The sequence below is a fragment of the Maniola jurtina genome, chromosome 24, assembly GCF_905333055.1.
Source record: "Maniola jurtina chromosome 24, ilManJurt1.1, whole genome shotgun sequence".
Lineage (NCBI taxonomy): Eukaryota > Metazoa > Arthropoda > Insecta > Lepidoptera > Nymphalidae > Maniola > Maniola jurtina.
Window position 1 is genome coordinate 4917121 of NC_060052.1, and position 23357 is coordinate 4940477.

Genomic DNA, 23357 nt, shown 5'->3' on the forward strand with positions numbered 1-23357 from the left:
TTATTTTATGTATAATAGTTTTTGATTTATCGTACAAAATGTTGGAAAAAATACCTAAGACGGAACCCTCAGTGCGCGCGTCTGACTCGCACTTGGCCGGTTTTTTCCAAATCCGAAATCGAAATGGCAAGCATCAACTTTTCACACCCACCTTATCAATCTCTATTAATAATGTTTGCGATAGACTATTTTCGTTCCAACAACCTGCAATAAACTCTAAATCTGTCCTCAACCGCGGTTGAACCTTTATAAAAGTTTAATCTCAAAATAACAAGTAATTATTAACTGACAACAGCATGCCAAGATGCGTAGACATCTGCTCTCAATGACGTTAATTATATTTCGCTTCTAGCACCAATGATATACTACATGATACACTAGATACACACTTTTTGTATTATAGACACCTAATTCAAAATTTAAAGATTTCGAGTTTGAGTCATAAACTGGCTTTGGATGACCATTTCCATTGACTCGTATAAGATATGTCTTTCGTATGAGAAAACATCCGAAAACCGCGAATTTGTGGTTAGAACAACAAAAATTAAAATGTGTTCCAATTTCAAGTGGGGTATTATAATATGAAAGTGCTTTACCTGTATATTCTAAAACAGATTATTTTTAATGCATAATAGGTAATGCATAGAGTACGGAACCCTTAGTGCGCGAGTTGACTCGCACTTGGCCGGTTTTTTGATGCGACATTTCAATGGAACTATGTATCTTTGGTTGTTTATATCGGTGCTTCTAGGTCCATTACACTTCCCCGCAACTAATAATGTTGTCTGTCCGTCTGTCAAATGCTTGAAATCGTGCGCGGATTTTATGTTTTTTTTTTGCTAAAACATTATTTATTAACGTTTTGTTCTAAGATAAAGTGCTATTCTTTGGTGTAGTTTACGGAAGTACGGCCAATTAATGTCTTTTGGCGCAAGTCCATTTCTTTTTTATCATTATTTTCTACTAGCGTTTTCCCATGATTCTTTCTCATGATTTCTTACATCGCTAGTGCATGTTTGTTGGAAATTTTTGAGTAGTTAAGCATGGGTTCATCTAACTAAGCCATAGTCCACATTTCATGCTTGATATTTGCCATTTGCTTCAAAATGGGTTCACAAACAGTAGAACAGCTGCTATTGAAGCTAAGCTAACATATTATTTTCTCCAAAGGAAATGGGACGCGGGAAAAAAATGTCGTGATTATGTCTTTGGTAGAGTTCAAATACTTGCCTCGAAAATGAACATCTACTCGTGTGTGTTCAATCACAACTAGGACACATCATTATGTGAAAAGAGTTCATATTAGTTTGATTTGTTCGTATGTAGAGTAATCGACAAGCTCAGTGGGTTACGAAGATGAAGTGGCAATGGACAGGGCACAAAGTTCGAAAAACCGTTAGACGTTGGGGTCCCAAGGTGCTGGAATGGCGACCTCGTACTGGAAAGCGCAGCGTTGAAAGACCTCCCACTAAGTAGACGGAAGTAGAGAGAGTCACAGGGAGCCGCTGGATACGGGTGGCGCAAGACCATGGCGTGTGGAAGTCCTTACAAGAGACCTATGTGTTATAAGACCTACCTACCTGCCAAATTTCATGATTCTAGGTCAACGGAAAGTACCTTATAGGTTTCTTGACAGACAACACAGACAGACAGCCACTGAAGCGATCCTATAAGGGTTCCTTTTTCCTTTTGAGGAACGAAACCCTAAAAAGTAAGTAATAAAGTGATTGTCTACATTTATTAAATGCATGGCGTATATAGGGCATCTTCTAGGCAAGCGCGCTCCATCTTAGGCTGCATCATCACTTACTAGCGGGTCTGATTGCAGCCAAGCGCTAGTCTATATAATTAAAAAAAAGGGCGTACGTAGGTATATCAGTACTGTATATCTAGTAATGTAAATACAGTTATCAGCAGCCTGTCCTATATTTTAAATCGGCATGATATGCTTTTATGTGAACGGAAGAATTGGAGGCACTGAATGACGTCAGGCATGTGGGTTAATGGGCTGGTGTAAATTGCTTTTTATCACTCTACCAATAACCCCATAGGAGGTTATGCGTATTAACCATGGAAATTGTAACAATTGTCCTAATGTCCGGAGGACTAGACAATGGCAGGACTATTTACACGATTGTACAAAAAAAAGGAGTATAATGTTTCAGGTTCAGATATACCGTATAGTACAGGTATATGAGTTTATATTCCGCCATGATTTCTATACCTATGTCTAAACAGAATAATGTATGGGGTATCGTTGAAATCCTTACATAATTCCGTAAATTCAAGTCAGACAAATTGTATTAAATAATTTTAATCTCTTTATCAAACAAAGTCAACGATAGCCAAAAACATAGGTCTATCATTTTTTTTTTGTGTTTTCGTCAACCTCACTACAGAGACAGTAAAATAAAAGAAAGAATATTTGGTTTGTTTTTGTGTCAAGTGGGACCGTAGTACTTGACCCCTACGTTATTGTAAAGATCATTGCACACCGGATTACTATGAGGAGGTAGACAACTAAACTGTACAACTACGCTACTGATCAATATACTTTTGATTTTTCTAATCCGCATGTTTTTAGGCCACTGAGGGAAAACCTGAGCACAATTAAAAGCAAAACGGCCCAAAACTCTTATATTGTCATCTAATGGCTCTTTGAAAACAGCAACCACCGAGTTTCTTGTTGATTCTTCTCGGTAGGAAAAACAAGCCATACGGTGTATTACGGTATATTGGGATTTGTGTGGTGCTGCGTGGTGGTGGTGCGTATGTCTTGCTTGGTGGCTGGCTTTTCCTGCATGTTTATCAGTGGGAGGGCGGGCGGTGCACATCGCATGCTGCATGTTGCACCATACAGATTTCTTTGGTTTGGAAGATTATAGCAAAATAACCTTTTGATTCCTTGGATTCAAAAGTACTTACTTGTTGATTGTAAAAGTTTATTTGAATATAAAATAATTCTGCGCAACCTCGCTCTGCTGAAAAACAGCCTAATAAACTAAATAATAAGTAGGCACTTACTGAGAGATCTAGTTATTTTGATTCATGCGACAAAAAGTGTTTAAAGAGCACAATAATTCACGTTAATCTCGCCATCTCGAGATAATCGGCGTTTCCTGACAAACATCCTGTTAAAACGTCATAACGTCTTGGAAGTACTTTGTAAGCGAAATAAATGTTCCCTCACGAAACTATTAGTTAACAACATAGCATTTGATTGCTATCTCTATGCAAGAATGACAGATCTTACGAAATTAATCATCGTAAAGGTCACGATAAAGTCATTTCGGGGTTCCGTAATGAGTCCATTGGGAGTACCGCAGGGATCAATTGGGGACCCATATTTGTTTTAACGTTATAAATGAACCATAATTTTCTGTTAAAAATATTTTCATTGTGATCCTGAAATTGAATAGTTACAATGTGACTGTAATATTAGGTAATAAATATAAAAGCAAATGGTAATAACTAGTAAAGTAAAAAACCGCCTCGAAATTGGGCTCGGCGCTATTGACGAACATCATAAAAGACATAACATCCTTTGCAAATATATGTGTAGGTCCACTATATCAGTTTCGTCGTGAGTAAAAACTTTAACAATCATTTTATTATAGAGGAAAATAAACTACAAGTGTAAATTAAAAATTTTTAGCACCTCCGACAAGTGAAGGTTACAGTAACTAGAAAAGAGCTGATAACTTTCAAACGGCTCAACCGATTTTCTTGGATTATAGCTAAGAACACTCTCGAACAAGCCACCTTTCAAACAAAAAAAAAACTAAATTAAAATCGATTCATTAGTTTAGCAACTACGATGCCACAGACAGATACATAGAGGGATGTTATAACACCCCTCTTTTTGGGTCGGGAGTCAAAAAGGCCTAACCAAATCCTCGTTATTAATTTGTGGGTATATTTTGTACGGACCCTCATCAGAACTGTTAAATTCGGACTCGACAGTCTCTTTACCCCTCTGCTGTGACAAGTTGGCATCCATCCAAGCCTTTGATGTCGAACACTAATCTAGTCAAATATTAAACTACCAATGTCGCCGTTCGTAGAAGACTCCTTTCATGCGATGTCTATTATGTTCACATTAATCAATTTGCATGGAGACTTCATCATTTTGTCAAATTCTATTTACAAATTCTCAGATACGGCTCTTATGTGTCGGCTGTTTTGTTTCTCACAAAGGCTGGTTATCTATTGTACTAAATATAATTACTAGCCTGTGTACTACAGGCTATACATTATATTTAGTACAATAGATAAGATAGTACGATATATATTTAATACAATATATCGATAGAATCATAGGCAAACTGATTTTCCATGGTCCGATTGATTGGACTTCGAGCAAAAAATATAATTGTCCTTGGGTTGACAGGTAGAACTACGCGGTCGGACCACGGGCAATAAACGATTCTAATCATCATCCTCATCATCGTCAAGTCAACCGATACACGTTTTCACTCAAAGTTCAAACACGGCGCTGTGGTTACCTAAGTATCCGTCTTTAACTTCTTCAATGATTGTGAACGAATCAGTACACTTTTAATAAATGTGGCTCAGCCAAGTCCTATACAATAAAATTACGTTCATTGTTTCACAATCATTGAAAATGTTAGAATGTGCAAGGAAACTTAAGTAACCACAACGTCTTAAATAGTCGAGTTGAAGCTAACAGTAGGTATTCTTATATTGCTAGCCATGTTCCATGCGACCTAGAATTAGAAGATTAGCATAAAAACTATTGTCACTTGCATTTGTAGTTAGTGTTTGCTCAGTTGGAAAAATTTAAAACATAAAAACGGGAGAGGAAAACACGGGCAACATTACATGTTTCACACAAAAGTATGAGCATTCCGTAAGCCGCTAAATGGTTATAATTAATTAAACTGCGATGGCACGGCCGTCGCCAGTCAATTGTTAAATATCTACAATTGGAGGGAATAAAATGGGTAAAAGGCTAAAGTGGAATTCAATTTGGAAATGCCTACATTTTTAATTAAGAGTGATCTCCATCCATGGCCAATTCAAGTCGAGCGTGAAAGCATGCTATTGCAATCAACAATTATTTTAAGCGGAATTTACACTACAAATTATTAGTGGCGCGAAATTAGTTTCACGACATTAATTTCATTATCAATTGCACGTACACGTGCAATTGATAATGAACTGCAACTTCTAATTTCACAATGCATGCATTACCTGCCCACTACTATGAATGTACCTGAACCATTGTCATATTATGGTGCACGTGCTGACTAATAAAGCCTGTCTTAGATATAGTATTAGGATTAGGTAAATAGTTATAAGATCACTAACATTAGTTTTAAGGTGTGTGTTATTACTAAAAATTATGATCTGGATAATTTATGGTCGGAGTAAAGGATTTTTATTTTATTTATTTTTTTATTGTGAAGTTAGATTAGACGTTTACACGTCTATAGACGTTGGATAGTGAAATTAATGTCGTGAAACTAATTTCGTGCCTCTAATTTCGTAAAGTAAATACCGCTTTACGGGAGGAACATGATGTGTGAACATTGCGAATCAACTTTTTTAGTATTACGCAAGTCTCCCGTAAAATCTAAATCCTGAAAAATAATTCAAAAATCAAAAAACTTTAAAATCCTGAAAAATAATAATTCACAAATCAAAAGATTTTTCTTTTCGTTCTCTTGCACTCTAGTAAGTATTTCTAAACTTAATCAAATGAATAGTTCTCTACCTTTTAACCTTAAAACACATTTACATAACTTCGTTATGCATAAAGAACAGCTATTCCTTGCCGCCAACGCAGTTGCATTTCATCTGGTTAATATACTAGTAAGAAGTACCTAATGAACTCTTATGAACTTTGTACTTTCTACTAACCGTGCGAACGCCTGTGACTTCGTCTGTCCTGACACTTCGATAACCTAACACTTGTCCACTGAAGTGCACTGACCTACTTAAATACAAATACGGTGGACATTCGGTTGTCAATCTGTTTTTGTAGCAATGCATTATGTTGTGAGCGTACTCGGAACTACATTTTTTTAATTTATAGCGCTTGGCTGCAATCAAACCTGCTGGCAAGTGATGATGCAGCCTAAGAGGGAGCGCGCTTGCCTCTAAAAAAACTAAATGTTAGTTGACTGATGAGACATCAGTTCTATCTACCTATTTTTCACAAAGTGTCAATTTTATTTCCCGGTACCTAAGTAGGCACACTAATTAGGGCCTTAGATGAATCAATACGATGAGTGTTCTATAGTATCTCTATGAATGAGGCTCTTCGAATCGGCACAAATTTTTCCAGAATACCTACTTGATTAAATATGATGTCCATTTCCTTGACTGAAGTGCGTGATATCTATCGATTAAAAAAAAATGATAGACTATTCCATAGGAATTTAGGCAAATTCTCAGACTTTCCGAAATCCGAGATGCCTCGCATTCGCATGAAAATTTCAGAACATCACAAATAATGCACTTGCAGTAGTACGTGATATACTTGAAAATTCACACAATAGCTACCTCTATTTCTTGTAAAATAGAGTTTAAACTTGCTCGCCCACAGTTTAGGGTAGTGAAAATTCTTGTTGCATCATAGAATTTAATGTCTGGACTTAATATTTTTGTTCTAATAATTATTGCAACGTACTGTTGCAATTTGTATCTCTGCTTACGTTTTCTATTTTGTACCATTTGAAATAATTTTACTAAGCTTACTAACACAATTTTATTCTTTAACTAGCGACCCGCCCCGGCTTCGCACGGGTGGACATTTATTTTTTCTCTTTTCCGGGATAAAATATAGCCTATACGGATTCGGAAGAATCCCTCTAAGTAATGGTAAAAGAAATTTTGAAATCGGTAGTTTTTGAGCCTATTCAATACAAACATACAAAAATACAAAAATACAAAGGTTTCCTCTTTATAATATTAGTATAGATAATGCTATAGTAGTGATAAATAACATAATGGTTACCTGTTTTTGAAGCAATTTGATTCGATTGAACGCTAATTTGGCGCTGATAGTAGCAATGAGTATCATGTGAGCTTACTCTTAACTAAACGTTAATGGTGAGAGATCCAATTTTAATTCCCAGTACGCTCAGTGAAGCACTTTGAATCGGCACAAAAAATAACTGTCATTTTGTATGGCAAGTACTTGTACAGTCAGCAACAAAACATAGGTTTGCACGCGCCAGTACAAGCGACTACAGACGGGTGCAAATCAAGATTTGTTGCTGACTGTACCTATATACGTATGTCCATTTCAGTGATCAGCAGGAAGTATAGGAATAAGAAAAAAGTAAGGTTGCCTAAAGTCGGCCAAGAGTCGGCATTGCGTGCGAATTGTCTCATAATAATCTGTAATTAGCGTCTTACAATCTGTAATTCTAATACCCTAATCACGTTAAATTATAAGATCGATTAGGTACATACTTACTCTTAAATCACAAGGTTAATAAATGAATCGGTAGTTACAGTCAAAGGCCGTAAGTCGTTTAGCACCTTAATGATCATATTCGCGTGGCACAGTTATGTACATGCCTAAGGTCTACAAACAAAACGGTTTGTTTTTTATTCAGAGCGTTAGGTGTGTGTGGCGTGTTTATAGAAAAAGGTTATAAGTGCGAAAGGTTTTTGATACAATAATTTATTGCTACTCTAATTCTGTGGCAAACCGTACCTACTAATAATAAAACTGTAACTGGACGATTTCTGTATCACACTTCACATCACACTAATTCACACTGATATTATAAAGGCGAGAGTTTGTGTGTATGTGTGTATGAGTGTGTGTATGTATGTTTGTTACTCCTTCACGCAAAAACTACTGGACGGATTGGGCTGTTTAGAATGGAGATTGATTATACCCTGGATTAGCACATAAGCTACTTTTTATCCCGGAAAATCAAAGAGTTCCCACGGGATTTTTACCCCTTATACCCCTTTACCTTAATCCCATTTAACCCCCGTTATAGGGGTTGACCCCGTTATAGGGAAACTAATGGACGGATCAGGCTGGGCATGCAGATTGCTAATAATATGACGTAGATATCCGTTAAGAAAGGATTTTTTTGGAAATATAACTCCTAATGGGGTAAAATGAGGATTTGAAATTTGTGTCCTGTGTGTGTGTATGTTGAATGAAGTCGCGGACATAAGCTATTGTTATAACTCAAAATTTAAAAAACCCCCGTCACAAAAACCTCTATAAGAAAACTAGAAAAAAGCTGATAACTTTCAAACGACTGAACCGATTTTCTTAGATTATAGCTAAGAACACTCTCGATCAAGCCACCTTTCAAACAAAAGAAAAACTAAATTAAAATCGGCTCATTCGTTTCGGAGCTACGATGCCACAGACAGATACACAGATACACACGTCAAACTTACATATAACAATCCTCTTTTCGGGTCGGGGGTTAATAAAATAAGACGTAAAGTATCTAATTAAACTCAATTATGCTCAACTTCTGTTCTAATTATGTTAAACAAGTCGATAGCTTGTCGAAAACTCGATATCAAGAAACGTCTCCACTGGATAATAAAAAAAAGTTAATTAAGTCTTTTATAGTGTCTTTATACGACAAACGGTTTATTCCGAACATTACACTGCAAAGAACGTATTTTTTGTTTGATTCAAATCTACGTCATAATGATTGTAACTGTGGATGTAACTTATTATACCTAGGTATAGCTAGGTCGTAGAAAAATCTAATTTTAAACCAATACTAAACTAAACAATTATGTACCTATACAGTGTGTTTTAAACCACGATGAGGAAAGTGGAGGACCGTGTTTGGTGGCGTGCTTTTGAAAAGGCCTATGTCCAGCCGTAGACACATAGATACAGGTTGATGGATTGGATTGGAAGCCACAATCAACAATATAGTTAATCGTAGGTTAAGTAATCAGATATCACTTGTTTTAACGGTGAAGTGCCTGCCTGAGAGTTTTCCGTAGTAATCCTAAAGATGTGTAAAGTCGGGTAATCCACATTTGGCTAGTGTGGTAGACTATGGCTAATCATACTGCGAAGAGATCCATGCTCAGATGTAGGCCAGCGATGGGGTGAGATAATGAAACAAAACTAAAAATAAATGACAGATTTACGCATAATTAACTAACTTTAAGTTGACAAGTGTAATTTAAATTGTATAACACCCCCGACAAGTGAAGGTTACAGTAACTAGAAAAGAGCTGATACCTTTCAAACGGCTGAACCGATTTTCTTGGATTATAGCTAAGAACGCTCTCGATCAAGCCACCTTTCAAACAAAAAAAAAACTAAATTAAAATCGGTTCATTAGTTTAAGAGCTACGATGCCACAAACAGATACACAGATATACAGATACATAGATACACAGATACACACGTGAAACTTATTTTTGGGTTGGGGGTTAAAAATACACAGGTGCTTACCTATTCTAATAGTGTCATTAGAGACTTGGTCCCAATAATAAAAAAATTCGGTAAAAATATTTTTTTTTGCGTAATGAAACTAGGATTTTATTAACTTTAGATGCAAAAAAGGCGATTAGAGGCTCAGGGTTGTTATTTTTAACCCCCGACCCAAAAAGAGGGGTGTTATAAGTTTGACGTGTGTATCTGTGTATCTGTGTATCTGTGTGTCTGTGTATCTGTGTATCTGTGTATCTGTCTGTATAATCCTAGAAAATCAGTTCAGCCGTTTGAAAGTTAGCAGCTCTTTTCTAGTTACGGTAACCTTCACTTACGGGGGTGTTATAAATTTTTAATTTACACTTGTTATATAATAATTGTTATAGATTAAAAATTATATTTCCTCTAAGTTTTTGTTGTACATTCCAGGTTAATAGCTGATTATCTTATAACTAGCTGATGCCCGCGACTTCGTCCACGTGGATTTAGGTTTTTAAAAATCCCATGGGAACTCTTCGATTTTCCGGAATAAAAAGTAGCCTGTCACTCTCCATTATATCATAATTAGTGACCATTCAGTCCTGGAGTATTTGTTGTGTTTAGTGCGTGCTGTTCTTGCGGGTCGCCCCAATACACGATCTGTTTTTTTTAACAAACTGTCTTATCTAGACTCTACGCTGCCCTATCTCAGCCACATAAACATTTTATTGGTTAGACTCTATTTTAGTGGTTAGAAGCTAATCCAAAGAGTAATGAATTGTGTCGACGAACTAATAAAATAAAATAAGTGACCTCCTTCATCAAATTCGACCATATTGTGTTGGTAACTCTACTTTTTTTTGAATAGACTTAAAAATTCAATATGTATCTATATCTCAATATTTTAAATTAATCAATGATTTTTACAATAAAAATTTAAATATAAGTATAATTAAAGGAAAATTGCTCATTACCAATCTCATGAGACGATTTTTTGACCAAACTTGACATGGTTTCTGATGAGTAAAATTTTCACTAATTTTGAAACTAAAATAAAAGTCTATACTTACCTACTAAAAATTGGAGTGCGTGCGCAAATTTTTTCACAACAGTAATATGGAAACCAGCTTAGCCATTACAAAATTTGATTTTTTTATATTCTTGTAAAATATTTTGGGAAAATAACAACAAGTTTACATATTTTTGAAATAAAACACGTCATGTGTAACAATATAATAATAAAAAAATATTTGTTATAATATATATAATAATAAAATAATAATAAAAAAATATGTCTGGGATTTGGAGGAGGATGGAGGCTTAGAGTAGGGCTGCCATAGATGCTGAAAGGACGACCGGGACATCCATCCATACGCTCCAACTGGGGTTTGTGTATATTATTGTTCCCCGGGATTTTCAAAAAACGTAAACGTATTTTATCCCGAAAATCAGAGTTCTCATGGGGTTTTTTAAAACACAAATCAAATAAGGGCAGAGGGAAGAGCCTTCTAAGCCTTAGAGGGCTCTTCCTTCTGCCCTTATTCTGTAATTTTGAAATCGGTACATTAGTTCTATTAATACTTTTATCCGCCATGTTACTTACTTGTATCGTCATAACTCATAACTTTTGATACCATGATGTTTTTATTTCAAAAAATAAGTCTAGAAGCTGTATTGTTACTTTACAAGTTTGCGTTAACAATGCGTGTTTCTTTGTATTTCAAAGCTTTTTTCTGATATTGATATTACTTACCTTGAACCCTATTAAAATTAATTGTAACCAATTAGTGAAAATTCCGTTTTCAGTTGAAAGAGAAATGTATGGTTTTCTGTAACTTACAGCAGTAGCCAGTTAGCAGTAAAAGAATCTCAGGAATATTGAGTGTTAAATTGGCATCTCAAATTTATTGCCGCTGTGGGAGCCAAAAATGAGATAAAGGGAGTTAACTAAGGAAATCTAAGCGTTCTTTGATATTCAGCCTATTTTAAAAACCAGCCAAGTGCGAGTCGTGCGTCACTACTTAGGACTATTAGCTTGCCCCGCCTGCCATACATTTTGGGACAGTATGTTAATGACGTTTTAATTTTATACAAAGCTTGTTTTTTTTTTTGCTTTTCAGTTACCAGTAACTAGGTATTCATTAGCAGTCGGGTTTTTAGTTTTTTTTTTACGTAATTTGACTAAATAAATGGACTTGCAGTTGACTACGATCATATGTTAGTTATGATGCAGCCTAAACTGGAGAATGCCTGCATAAGTAGAAGATTTTGAACCACTTTTTTTAGAAAGACTGAATCCCACCAAAAACATTTCATGTAAAAAGTTAGCCAAGACTCACAAGTTCATAATGTTTTCACTGTTAAAAAGTTATGAGATCTCTAGTAGAGCCAAGCCCCTAGCTGATCTTAGATTTGTGCTGGCCATGGGACCTATCCCAAGTCCAAAGTAATATAGCTCTTAAATGTTCTTGACTATATCACATTTATATAACAATAAATAACAAATCACTCTACTTATAAGCTCTGATTCTACAAACCCTACATCTTGGTAAAAAAAAGACGGCTTGGCCTTGGCCGTTTAATAACTTTTAACGTTTAATATGTTATGTCATGTAATAGTTTTACGAACATTAAACGGCCAAGCCGTACTTTTTTTACCAAGATATAGGGTTTGTAGAATCAGAGCTTGTAAGTAGAGTGATTTGTTATTTATTGTTATAAATGTGATATAGTCAAGAACATTTAAGAGCTATATTACTTTGGACTTGGGATAGGTCCCATGGCCAGCACAAATCTAAGATCAGCTAGGGGCTTGGCTCTACAAGAGATCTCATAACTTTTTAACAGTGAAAACATTATGAACTTGTGAGTCTTGGCTAACTTTTTACATGAAATGTTTTTGGTGGGATTTCATTTCTTTTTGGCAGGTGCCCTAAATTTTTTTTGGATCTATTTCTTGTAGGTACATCATTTTCATGGCCCACTCTCTATCGTTACCTCTTTTTTTAAAAGCTTTTATTCAACTTGCAATGCACTCGTATGTAAGTATGTTTGTTCGGGTGGAATCTTGCAACTCAATTTTGAAGCAGATATACCAAATTTCAGTCTTTTAGGACTTCAGGAAACACAGATACTTGGTACGTTTGATAAATCTGACACGGACATCTTATCATGTAAACTTTAGTATTCGAGCAACAGATTTTACAGATATGCATCTCATATACGAGGGGATGAAGGGGGACCCGATTTCTTAATTTATCTGTTGTTCATAATTCTTGAAATTCCTACTTAATGCCAAATTTCAGTCTTCTAGGACTTCAGAAAGTACCCTAGAATTTGTGACTAGAGGTTTTGAATGACGATAAATCTTAAACTATAAAAGCTAGACAATTGATACTCAGAACGTTTAATGAATTTGCCAAGGACATCTTATCCTGAAAATATCAGCATTCTAGCGACAGAATTTACAGATTTGCTTTTCTCATAAGAGGCGTAGAGGGGGGGAAATTCCAATTTCTCAATTTTCCTGTAGTTTGTATGCAATTTCTAGTCTACATACCGAATTTCAGCCTTCTAGGACTTCTGGAAGTACCCTAGAATTACAGACTAGAAGTTTTGACTGTCAATAAATCTGAAACTATAAAAGCTAGACAATTGATACTCAATGCGTTTAATCAATTTGCCAAGGACATCTTATCCTGAAAATATCAGCATTCTAGCGACAGAATTTACAGATTTGCTTTTCCTATAAGAGTCGTAGAGGGGGGGCATTGCCAATTTCTTAATTTTCCTGTAGTTTGTATGCAATTTCTAGTCTACATACCAAATTTCAGCCTTCTAGGACTTCGGAAAGTACCCTAGAATTACAGACTAGAAGTTTTGACTGTCAATAAATCTGAAACTATAAAAGCTAGACAATTGATTGCTCAATGCGTTTAATCAATTTGCCAAGGATATCTTATCCTGAAAATATCAGCATTCTACCGACAGAATTTACAGATTTGCTTTTCCCATAAGAGTCGTAGAGGGGGGGCATTGCCAATTTCTTAATTTTCCTGTAGTTTGTATGCAATTTCTAGTCTACATACCAAATTTCAGCCTTCTAGGACTTCTGGAAGTACCCTAAAATTACAGACTATGAATTGTGATGATCATCAGTGAGGGACGAAAACGGCGTATTTTAGGTATCAATAAATCTGTAACCATAAAAGCTAGATATTTGATACTTAGTATATTTGGTAAATTTGCTGAGGACACCTTATACTGAAAATTTCAGCTTTCTAGCGTCATCCAGACCGAAGTTATGATGGGTCGAAAATACGGCGAAACACTTCGAGAAAAAGGTACTACGTAGCGCCCCGGCCGCCGTTTGGCTCGTCTTGGCGGGGGCACTGCCGTGCCCCCTGATGACATAGGAGTACCTATATTAGGGACCGCTGGGCAGTAAACACAAAGGACACTCGGCCGTAAATTGAAGAAACCTCAACAAGATTTCTGTGTGTTCTCAGCTAGAGGTATCTTGTGGATAATAAAGAATATCTGTCGGTTGAACAGATCACGTCGTCCACAGTAATACTCGTAAACTAAGCTGATTCCTAGTTCCACAACTACGTCGAATAATAATCAAATAAGCAATAAGTCAGAGATAGTAGGAAAATTTGATTTTTCACGTCAAAAAATGTCGAAAATCAGCATTTTCTCCAAGAATTTTGCATACAAAATTCCAGCCATCTGCCAATCTATAATATGATAAGTTCCAGAATCCATTGATCCTGAGAATGAATCCAATAATAGAGTTTGGCGGATGCAAATCCGTTTTGAACTACCGGCCAGACACTAACACTTTTTACGAGTATTGAAATATTATGTCGGGAGGAAAACGTGGAATTTAGAAATGCTAGGAACAAAATATTCGGTCGGTACTAAGATTTTATAAACTTCTTATAGGAGTCAGCGTAGACCTGAGACCGCACAAAAATTTAGCTGTTTCATTGTAGGCTTGCTTTCTTAGTATATTTAATAGGGTAGTTTGTCCTATTAGTAGAACTACGATTTTTTCCTCCAAAGTGAATTTAATTGAATCAGTATTCAATGCGAACTTCGAACAATGCGTGGTACCAGTGATAGGTACTGATAACATACAGATCCGAGACATGGTCGCTAACAATGAGTCTCATCAGGAAGCTAAAAAACCAAACAGACGATGGAGAATGCTTGGAGAAGGCTTGGAGTTTCTAGTTGTGATCAAATAGAAATGAGGAGAAGAACCAAACAAACCAACGTAGCTCAACGGGTTACGAATACGTGGCACATATTCCAAAGAATAATTATAGCAGGTTTCCAGTTGCTAAAAGGGAGATCTGACAGCGCAGTTAAGATTTTCCGGGAACAAAAAATAGCCTATGTCCGTCCCTGGGATGAAAGGTATATATTCTGATTACCTTTTGCCAAATCCCTTCAGGTTCAAAATGTTGAATTCTTAAAATGTTGAGTTCTTATAATCATGCTTGAAACTAAGACCACTGGAATACTATTATCTAGATATTGTTAGTCGTAGCTATAATCTTTGAAAACGCTTAGTGTCAGTTTTTCATCAAAATCAACATCTTACTGAGCCAAATGAAAGGAATGCTTTTCCTAAATCGTCCCAGCTGTCATTAAAATTTCAAGACTTTTTCTTTACATAACTTTCATTTAAAAGTTTCAAGCTCGATGGGAATCCTTCCAACATTGTACTTTTAAGATAAATCTTAATTGAATTGAAATAAAGAACAGAATCGATCAGTCTTATTTTACCATCCGTTTTCAATCTGGTAAAAGATTTTTCTTTATTTTCTTTATGAGATTTGTGATCAACTCAAGAATTCCTTGATCCTTAAACGAAAACCTAATTCAAATTTGAGTGATGCAAATCCTTGAGATTTGCGTTCAAGATGATACTTAATAGTATTAGATGAAAGCGTTGGTCTAGGCCCTCATACAAAAAAGATGATATTTAATTCATTTTCACTTTATTTATTTTGTTACTTAAAGAAAATTGCCAGTCGATCGATGATAGCACATGATCTATTTCGATTCTGAATCAACATTGTCTGTTGGTCTGTCAGATACATTTAACTTCCGAAATGAGACTAGAAATTCGAGAAAATATGACTTACACCGAAAAAATAATAAAAAGAGTGGCAAACTTTTCATTAATTACAACGTACTTTTTAAGCACAAAATTAATTTAAAAATCGGAATCACTGTTACCTGTACTTGTTGTATTATTTCAGTCATAATCACTTCCTACGCATATAAATATGCGAAAGTGTGTTTGGTTTTTTGCCTTGTTGGTTTGTCCTTCAATCACGCCGCAACAAACGATGAAGTCACAGGCATCAGCGCTCGATGGAAAAGTTTTTACACGAGATCATGTTCAGCACCAACCACTAGTAAATTATGTAAATATAAGATCAATATACGAGTATAATAGATTTCCATCAAATACCTCGAAGATGCGAGTTCGAATACTTCATTATTTCAAAGGAAACACTTAAGTAACGTAAGTCATAACTTTTCCACGCATATCGCTAACTATGTCGCTGAACAAGAAACTTCAGCTGCATTCCTTATCGAAATACTTCACCGTAATTCTAGAGATTATTACTGAAGCTGGTTTAATAACACACTAAAACAGAAAAGCTGCCTTATTGCATTACACATACGGTTTGAATTGCACTGTGCATTCATGTTAATTTGAACAAATCGTCACACGAAAATGACGCTTAGCGCTACTTTGGATGCACATAATTTGTTTTTTTAATCCCGTACTTTAAAAAATGTACCTTAGCACGTATTGGCTAAGGTCCAAAACGCGATGCTTTTCAGTGTTAATTTGTTGGAACCTCAAAGGAAAATGTTCTTTAATGTGAGGATTAACGACGCAAATTATCCTCCTGAAGGCCTGTAATGTTTGTTTTTGGAAGGAAATGCATAAATGCATTGATAAGGATGGTAACATTAATGATTATATTAGCTCGTACACAGTTTTGTAACGTTGAAAGGAAACGTTACAATCTACTTTTCTTGATGTTCCACTACATAAACTAGAAATACGTCCAAGTTAATCCGGGAACACACTTGATACACGCCACGCAACGCGTGTTCAGGAGAAATAAATCATACTAGATTATGCCCGTGACTTTATCTACTTGGATTTGGGTTTTTAAAAATCCCGTGGGAACTCTTTGATCTTCCGGCATAAAAAGTTGCTTATAAGTTTCAGGGACGCAAGCTACCTGCGTATCAAATCCATACTCCATACTAATATTATAAATGCGAAAGTGTGTCTGTCTGTCTGTCTGTCTGTCTGTCTGTCTGTCTGTCTGTCTGTCTGTCTGTCTGTCTGTCTGTCTGTCTGTCTGCTACGTTTTCACGGCCCAACCGCTGAACCGATTTTGATGGGTACAGACATGGGCTACATCCCGGGGAAGGACATAGGCTACTTTTTATCCCGGAAAATCAAAGAGTTCCTGCGGGATTTAAAAAACCGAAATCCAGGCGGGCGAAGCCGCGGGCATCCTCTAGTTTCATATAAATGAAAATGCCTAATTATTATAGGAATAATGGAAATAGAGGATAAGACAATGAAAACTCCTACGCAGAACAAGAGAGATTATTCTTTCTAAAAAATAAAGGAGAAATCTCAGACAAGGACTAAAAAAAGTAAATTAAGATCAATCCTTTGAAAGAAGACCAACGAGTAGTCACTTAACTAATTAGTCTTTGTAATTTTTAATCTATTTTTAGTCTGTATTCTCTTTTAATCTGTAACCCGGATATTTCAAAAATATCTAAACAAGTGTTAAAAGATGAAGTGGGTTAAGCTCAACGCACACAAGATTTTTCAGCATCGGCGATCAGCAATTTAATCGTTTTTCGTGAATTCGAAGTTGTAATTTTACTCTTACCTCCGTACATTTTAATATTTATTTTGATAGACAGATGCAGTGATTGATTAATTAATTATTATTATTTAACAATTCCTACACACCGGCGCCAGTCGTAACGATTTGGATGCTGTGGCGTCTCTCATTTTGATATCATGCTCAATTTGTTTTTTAATCAGATACAAGTTAGCCCTTGACTGCAATCTCACTTGGTGGTAAGTAATGATGCAGTCTAAGATGGAAGCGGGCTAACTTGGAAGGAGTATGGCAGTTTTGATTAAATCCATACCGCTTTGGTGTCTACACGACATCCCTTGGCGACACATTTTGCTGGTAACTAGCCACGGCCGAAGCCTCTCACCAGACCAGACCAGAGAAAATGCAATAGTCTCGGAGCAAACGGTAATTCGCGAAAGTTGATACAAGGTTATCACCTACCATTTCACATCGACATACCTAATTATCAAAAATATCGAGTGTGTTTTGGCGCTAACATACATAACGTTCGATGGAACGTTTCTTAGCGATTCTCTATTGTTACATATAAATTACACAAAATCGCTTTTATACAGCTGGGTACATGTTGCGGTTTAGACGTTAGTTTACGAGAAATTCGAACAAATATTGAGAGTCGGAAACCCAAAACAGCAGATTGTATACAAAATAAATACCAAGAATTTTATTATTCGCTATAAACAATGTCTCTAGTATAAAACTGCTTCCACATAAAAGTTTTAAATGATTTTTAAAATATAACAGCTGTGGCAAACCTTTTTACATGGGAAACTATAAAAAAATACCAACGGTATTTGCCTACTATTGTATATAGTAGGCAAATACCGTTGGTATTTTTTCAGAAGTACAGTGCAGGAAAATCATAAACAGTTTTTAGCGAAATGAAATATTTTTCTATAAATAAATAAAAAATCGCGCAACTAACGGCGTTCACCAAACAGGTTTAGTTTCATTTTCTTTTGGAAAAATTAACGAGACATTTTTTCGGAGAGATTTTCATGATTAAATAAGATTTCAAGTTGTTTGCGCCGGCTCTCCAATTTTTCGCAGAGAATAATTCTGGCTTTGAAAGTAAAATATGCTCTGTAAACTCTATTTAGTTGTATAAAGAGCCCAAATTCATAGCTTTCATTTCGTAAAAGAGTTCAGTTTGGATTTTCTAGGCATAGCAGCTGCTCAAGCACGATCAGTGCAAGAACGCTTTGTTGCGGCTTTCTCACTTATCGACAGTAAAACCGGTCAAGTGCGAGTGAGACTTGAAGACCAAGGGCTCTGTGCCATCGTACAAGATTATGTACTTTTTGTACTTGTATGTAACCCGGCAAGTACGGGATAGCGCGGGTGACACAAAAAAGTGATCCTATAAGGGTTCCATTTTCCCTTTTGAGGTACGGAACCCTAAAAATGGCATCAATAGATCCATATACTAATCTTTTTTTACTAAACATGCGAGTCTGTAGTCTGTACCTACGTCTGTTTTTTTTTTGTTAACATTTTCACGGTTCAGCTGCAAAACTAATCTTGGCACAGAGATAGCTTGCACTACATAAACGGATGAATACAACATTGTTTATCCCGGAAAAACAAAAGTTTGCTACGGGATTTTTCAGAAAATCTAAATCAATTCGTAACAATTCAAAGTCGTGGGCATAACCTATTTATTTATTTATTGAAACTTGGTAAGTAATCAATCAATACTCAATGCTTGAAATAATACACCACTAATTTTTAAAACAGTAAAACAGCTTAGTCAGAATTCGATAGGTATTTAACACATTTTTATACTGCTATAAATCTAAATCGACTGCAAAATATCCTTAAAAATAGCAATATTCATATTTTCAAAGCAAAACAAACTTGTGAAGAGCTGGCATACAGACAGAAAGACACCAAACAGACAGACACAGTTTCTCATTTATAATAATAAGTAAGGCCGATATTGTTAAAAATATAAAGAATTGTAAGTTTCATACATATGCGGATGATCTGCAGGTGTATATCTCGTTCGAACCGAGTGAGTACCAAATGGCAGTTCAGAGGGTCAATGAAGACCTTCAACGAATAGCAGATTGGTCAGATAAAAACTCACTGGTTCTTAATCCTAGCAAATCGAAACTTTTATTTTTTGGATCTAGGGCGCAATTAAATAAGATTAAATTTGAATCAGCTAGCGTATGTTTGAAGGGTAATAGTTTAGAGCGTGTGTTTGAAGCCCGAAACCTGGGTTTAACTATGGACTCAGATTTAAGGTTTGAGAAACACGTAGCTATGGTGGTACGCAACTGTTTTTATCGGTTAAAAATTCTATATAAGATTCGTAAGTACATCAGTCAAGAGGTTCGTACTCGCCTAGTTGAAAGTCTAGTTCTATCGAAACTGAACTATGCTGATGCAGTCTACGGGCCTCGACTATTAGCCAGGACAAGCAAACTCATCCAAAGGGTCCAGAATGCGTGTGCCCGTTTTTGTTTTAGTATCCCCCCTAGAACTCATGTGACACCATTTTTGAATAAGCACGGATTACTAAAGATGAAATCGAGGAGGAAGGTGCATCTCGCAACCTTACTCTTTGATGTATTCAAAAATGGTAAGCCACTATACATTTTTGAGAAATTAGTAAGAGCACATGAAGATAGGGATAATTTTAGAAGCACACGCGAAATCCTCAGTGTCCCCCGCCATTGCACTGCTGCTTTTAGGGGTAGCTTCAAGTACGCCGCAACCCGTTGCTGGAATAATATTCCTCCACCAATCCGGAATTCTCGTAGCAAAGCTAATTTTGTGTACAAATTGAAAAAGTTTATATTATTCAAGCAAATTGAGTTCGAAAATATTGCGGCTGAAACATCCATTATCTAGATTACTATTTTCTGCATACTTATTTATTCATGTATATCACATATATTATATTTCTATTATATAATATATAAGATTATAACTGTTTATTTATATATATGTATATATATACTTATATTATTAATTATTATTATTTATATATATTATATATATATATATTTATGTGTATACACGCATACTACACATATTGTGGTTAAAGTTATTTTAAATTAAATTATTTTTTAATTTACTCACTGTTGTGACTGTGGCGTCACCCGGGTCACAGCTGAAAATCAGCGTCCTGCATATGATGCAGGACATAATGCTGAGCTGTACACCCATTTGGGGTGGTGTCACAGATGAAAATGTATATTTGTATACTTTGTTTTTATCTGTGACACCAACAACAAATAAATACATTTTCTTTCTTTCTTTCTTTCTAAGTAGGTATATGCATTGTACGTCATAAATCATGATCGACACTTCAAAACTATCACGCACACCACAAACGTAGATCGAGTATTCAGAACAGGACCTAGGAGGTACGAGAGAGGGGTAATAATTCTCTCACAATCCAATATCTAGTTTTCAGCCGCGCCCGTCTAGAAAGATGTTGTTTTAAAATCAAACAAAACCAATTTAGATTCTATTTCAACTTCCCGGCTTATTCTTTCAGCATACGCGTTTGATATATTTGAGGTCAGTCATAAAATACATTCGAAAGATGGTTTTCTGTATTCTCTTATCTATTCGATGAATAAATAGTGTAAAATAAATTCGCGATCCGCGTTTGTAATACTTACTACATATTTATTCGCTTACAAGTTTTAATGTAGTTTTCATTAATTTCGTTTCTTTTGTCAGATAGTGGTTAATGTTGGGAATCCCTATCTTTTTTTACTAAACATTTCCCTTTTGGACTAGAGCCCGCGAGGGCCTTCGTCCATGCTTGGTATTATAAATGCGAAAGTGTGTCTGTCCGTCTGTCTGCTACCTTTTCACGACCCAATAGTTTAACCGATTCTGACGAAATTTGGTACAGAGTTAGCTTATATCATGGAGACGAACATAGGCTACTTTTTATCCCGAAAAATCAAACAGTTCCCGCAGGATTCCTAAAGACCCATTCGCTTAACCGATTTGTATGAAATTTGGTACCGAGGTAGCTTGCGTCCCTGTTATTGACATGGGCAACTTTTTATCTCGGAAAATCAAACAATTCCCACGGGATCTTTACAATCCTAAGTCCACGCGAACGTAGTCGCGGGCATCCTCTGGTTATTTTATAAAAGCTGAAAGTTTCTCTGGTTATTGTCCCTAATATAGGCAACAACGATCAGCGACTATGAAGTTTGAATCATGGTTGCTTTTGGAAATAACAAATAAATAAGGGTAAAAAATCTTACGTCAAATTATAGTGTAATTTTTTATTTTTCTTTAGAATAGTATTAGGTACAAATCACGTCATGCATTGCCAGACATAGTGGCAACCCCCTGCCAGATACCCTTAAACTTTTTAACTTTGGGTGTGTAACCGGGAGTTGCCATGAGTTGGCTGGCGCTGGCTGGCTCTCTTTCTCTTTATTTAGCCGTTTCACTATGTTGAAACATACAAACTAAACTTCTACATGTAGGTACAACATTAAGAACTTAGAAAGTAGAAGTAGATTACAAACAAAATGCTGAATTTCACGGAGCATAGACAATATTTCAGTTACAAACTTTTTCATGTTAAAGTTGGATGCACACGAAGTTTCAGTGTGTACAAGTGAGTACATAAAACGAAATTGTCCAAACTAAAAACGTTGTATTAACTGTAACTTACTCACTAAATTGAACTTGTAATTTTATGGCTTCTTGTTGCAACAAAACATCCCTAAATTAAAGTTGCACGCCTTAACTAAGTACTACACCTATTCCTGGATAGGTAAATAATCAAAAGTAATTGAAAATGTTTTTAGAAGAAAAAAACCCTTATTATTATCCCAAGAAAACCTGAATTAGTAAATAAATAAGAAAAGCGTCACGACCCTTAGCGTGCCTTAGCTTTGTGTGAATAATTGAGAGGGATAGAGATATAAATATTAAAAACATCTTAATCAATAATTCGAAAAGTATGCGAACTCCTATTCCTCCCGAATGAAACAAAAGGCGTTAGATAACCCTCCAACCACTAGAACCTCGCGCAACAAATGAACGGACAACTAGTCAAAATTTCGCTTTAATTGTACTTAATTTTGGCTAACTCTGTTAACAATCCAGTCTACGTGATGAATAATAATTAATTTCGCCTAAACTGTTAGTTTTCAGGCCACGTCACTGCCCTTATATATTTTTGATGGATATTCATCCTTATTTCTTGGTTTAGTAAAAAATACGTACGCATTTTTCATTTCTGGAATGTCTCAGAAAAAAACTCCTGAAAAGTTAGGCGCCTTCAAACATTTTAACAAGGCGCTATTGTTAGCGTTATATTGTTCTGAAAATATCAGCCGCTTTTATGCCTTCCTATTTCTAATAAGTAATATCCTCAAATAAAAATCCTTTTTAAAAACAAGCTTTTATTTAGATGGCTCCTATAGTGATAGGTATTTTGACCTTTTGATGGATAAGAGGTCTTATTTATCAGCCTAGATCACACAATTAAAAAATACATATGAAAATCTGACGTATACCAACTGGTAGGTACAACTTGACTTGTTAACAATTTAATTAAATCAATAATATTTATATTTAGTAAAGACCATGGTTTTGAATTCGGTCCTACGTAGCATTCTTTTTTAGAATCGTCAGTTTTTGAAAATTCGTATGTTTTTTTGACTCAAAAACTACTTTTTGCAGTTAACCGCTTTTTACCCGACTACGGCAAAGCCGAAAGGAAGGGTTATGATTTTAGCAGTCTATGTATGTATGTATGTATGTATGTAATATGTATGTATGTTTGTATCCAGATTCTGTGTGTTCCACCGTAGCGCCTAGACTACTGGGCCGATTTTGATAAATGAGGTGTCAATCGATTCGTTGTAAAGGCCCGGGTGACAGAGGCTATATTTTATACGAAAAAAATTGGCCAGACGGATGTTACATCAAAAAAAGTGAGGGTCTTAAAAAAAATTTAATTGCTATTTTGTCGAGTGAGATGTCCAACGAAAGAAGAGAAAATTCTGAGTTCATAAATATAAATATAG

General features: G+C 35.7%; 1 protein-coding gene and 1 long non-coding RNA gene across 3 annotated transcripts in view; one reads left to right on the forward strand and one right to left on the reverse strand.

The window, feature by feature from the left end:
* LOC123877674 (thyrotropin-releasing hormone receptor-like) overlaps positions 1-23357 on the reverse strand; it is a 105658-nt gene that overhangs the window by 54744 nt on the left and 27557 nt on the right. The window lies entirely within an intron of this gene.
* Positions 5258-17095, forward strand: LOC123877693. The gene is made up of 3 exons (XR_006798650.1): positions 5258-5349; positions 7598-7601; positions 17085-17095. It is a non-coding gene; the product is annotated as an uncharacterized LOC123877693 (long non-coding RNA).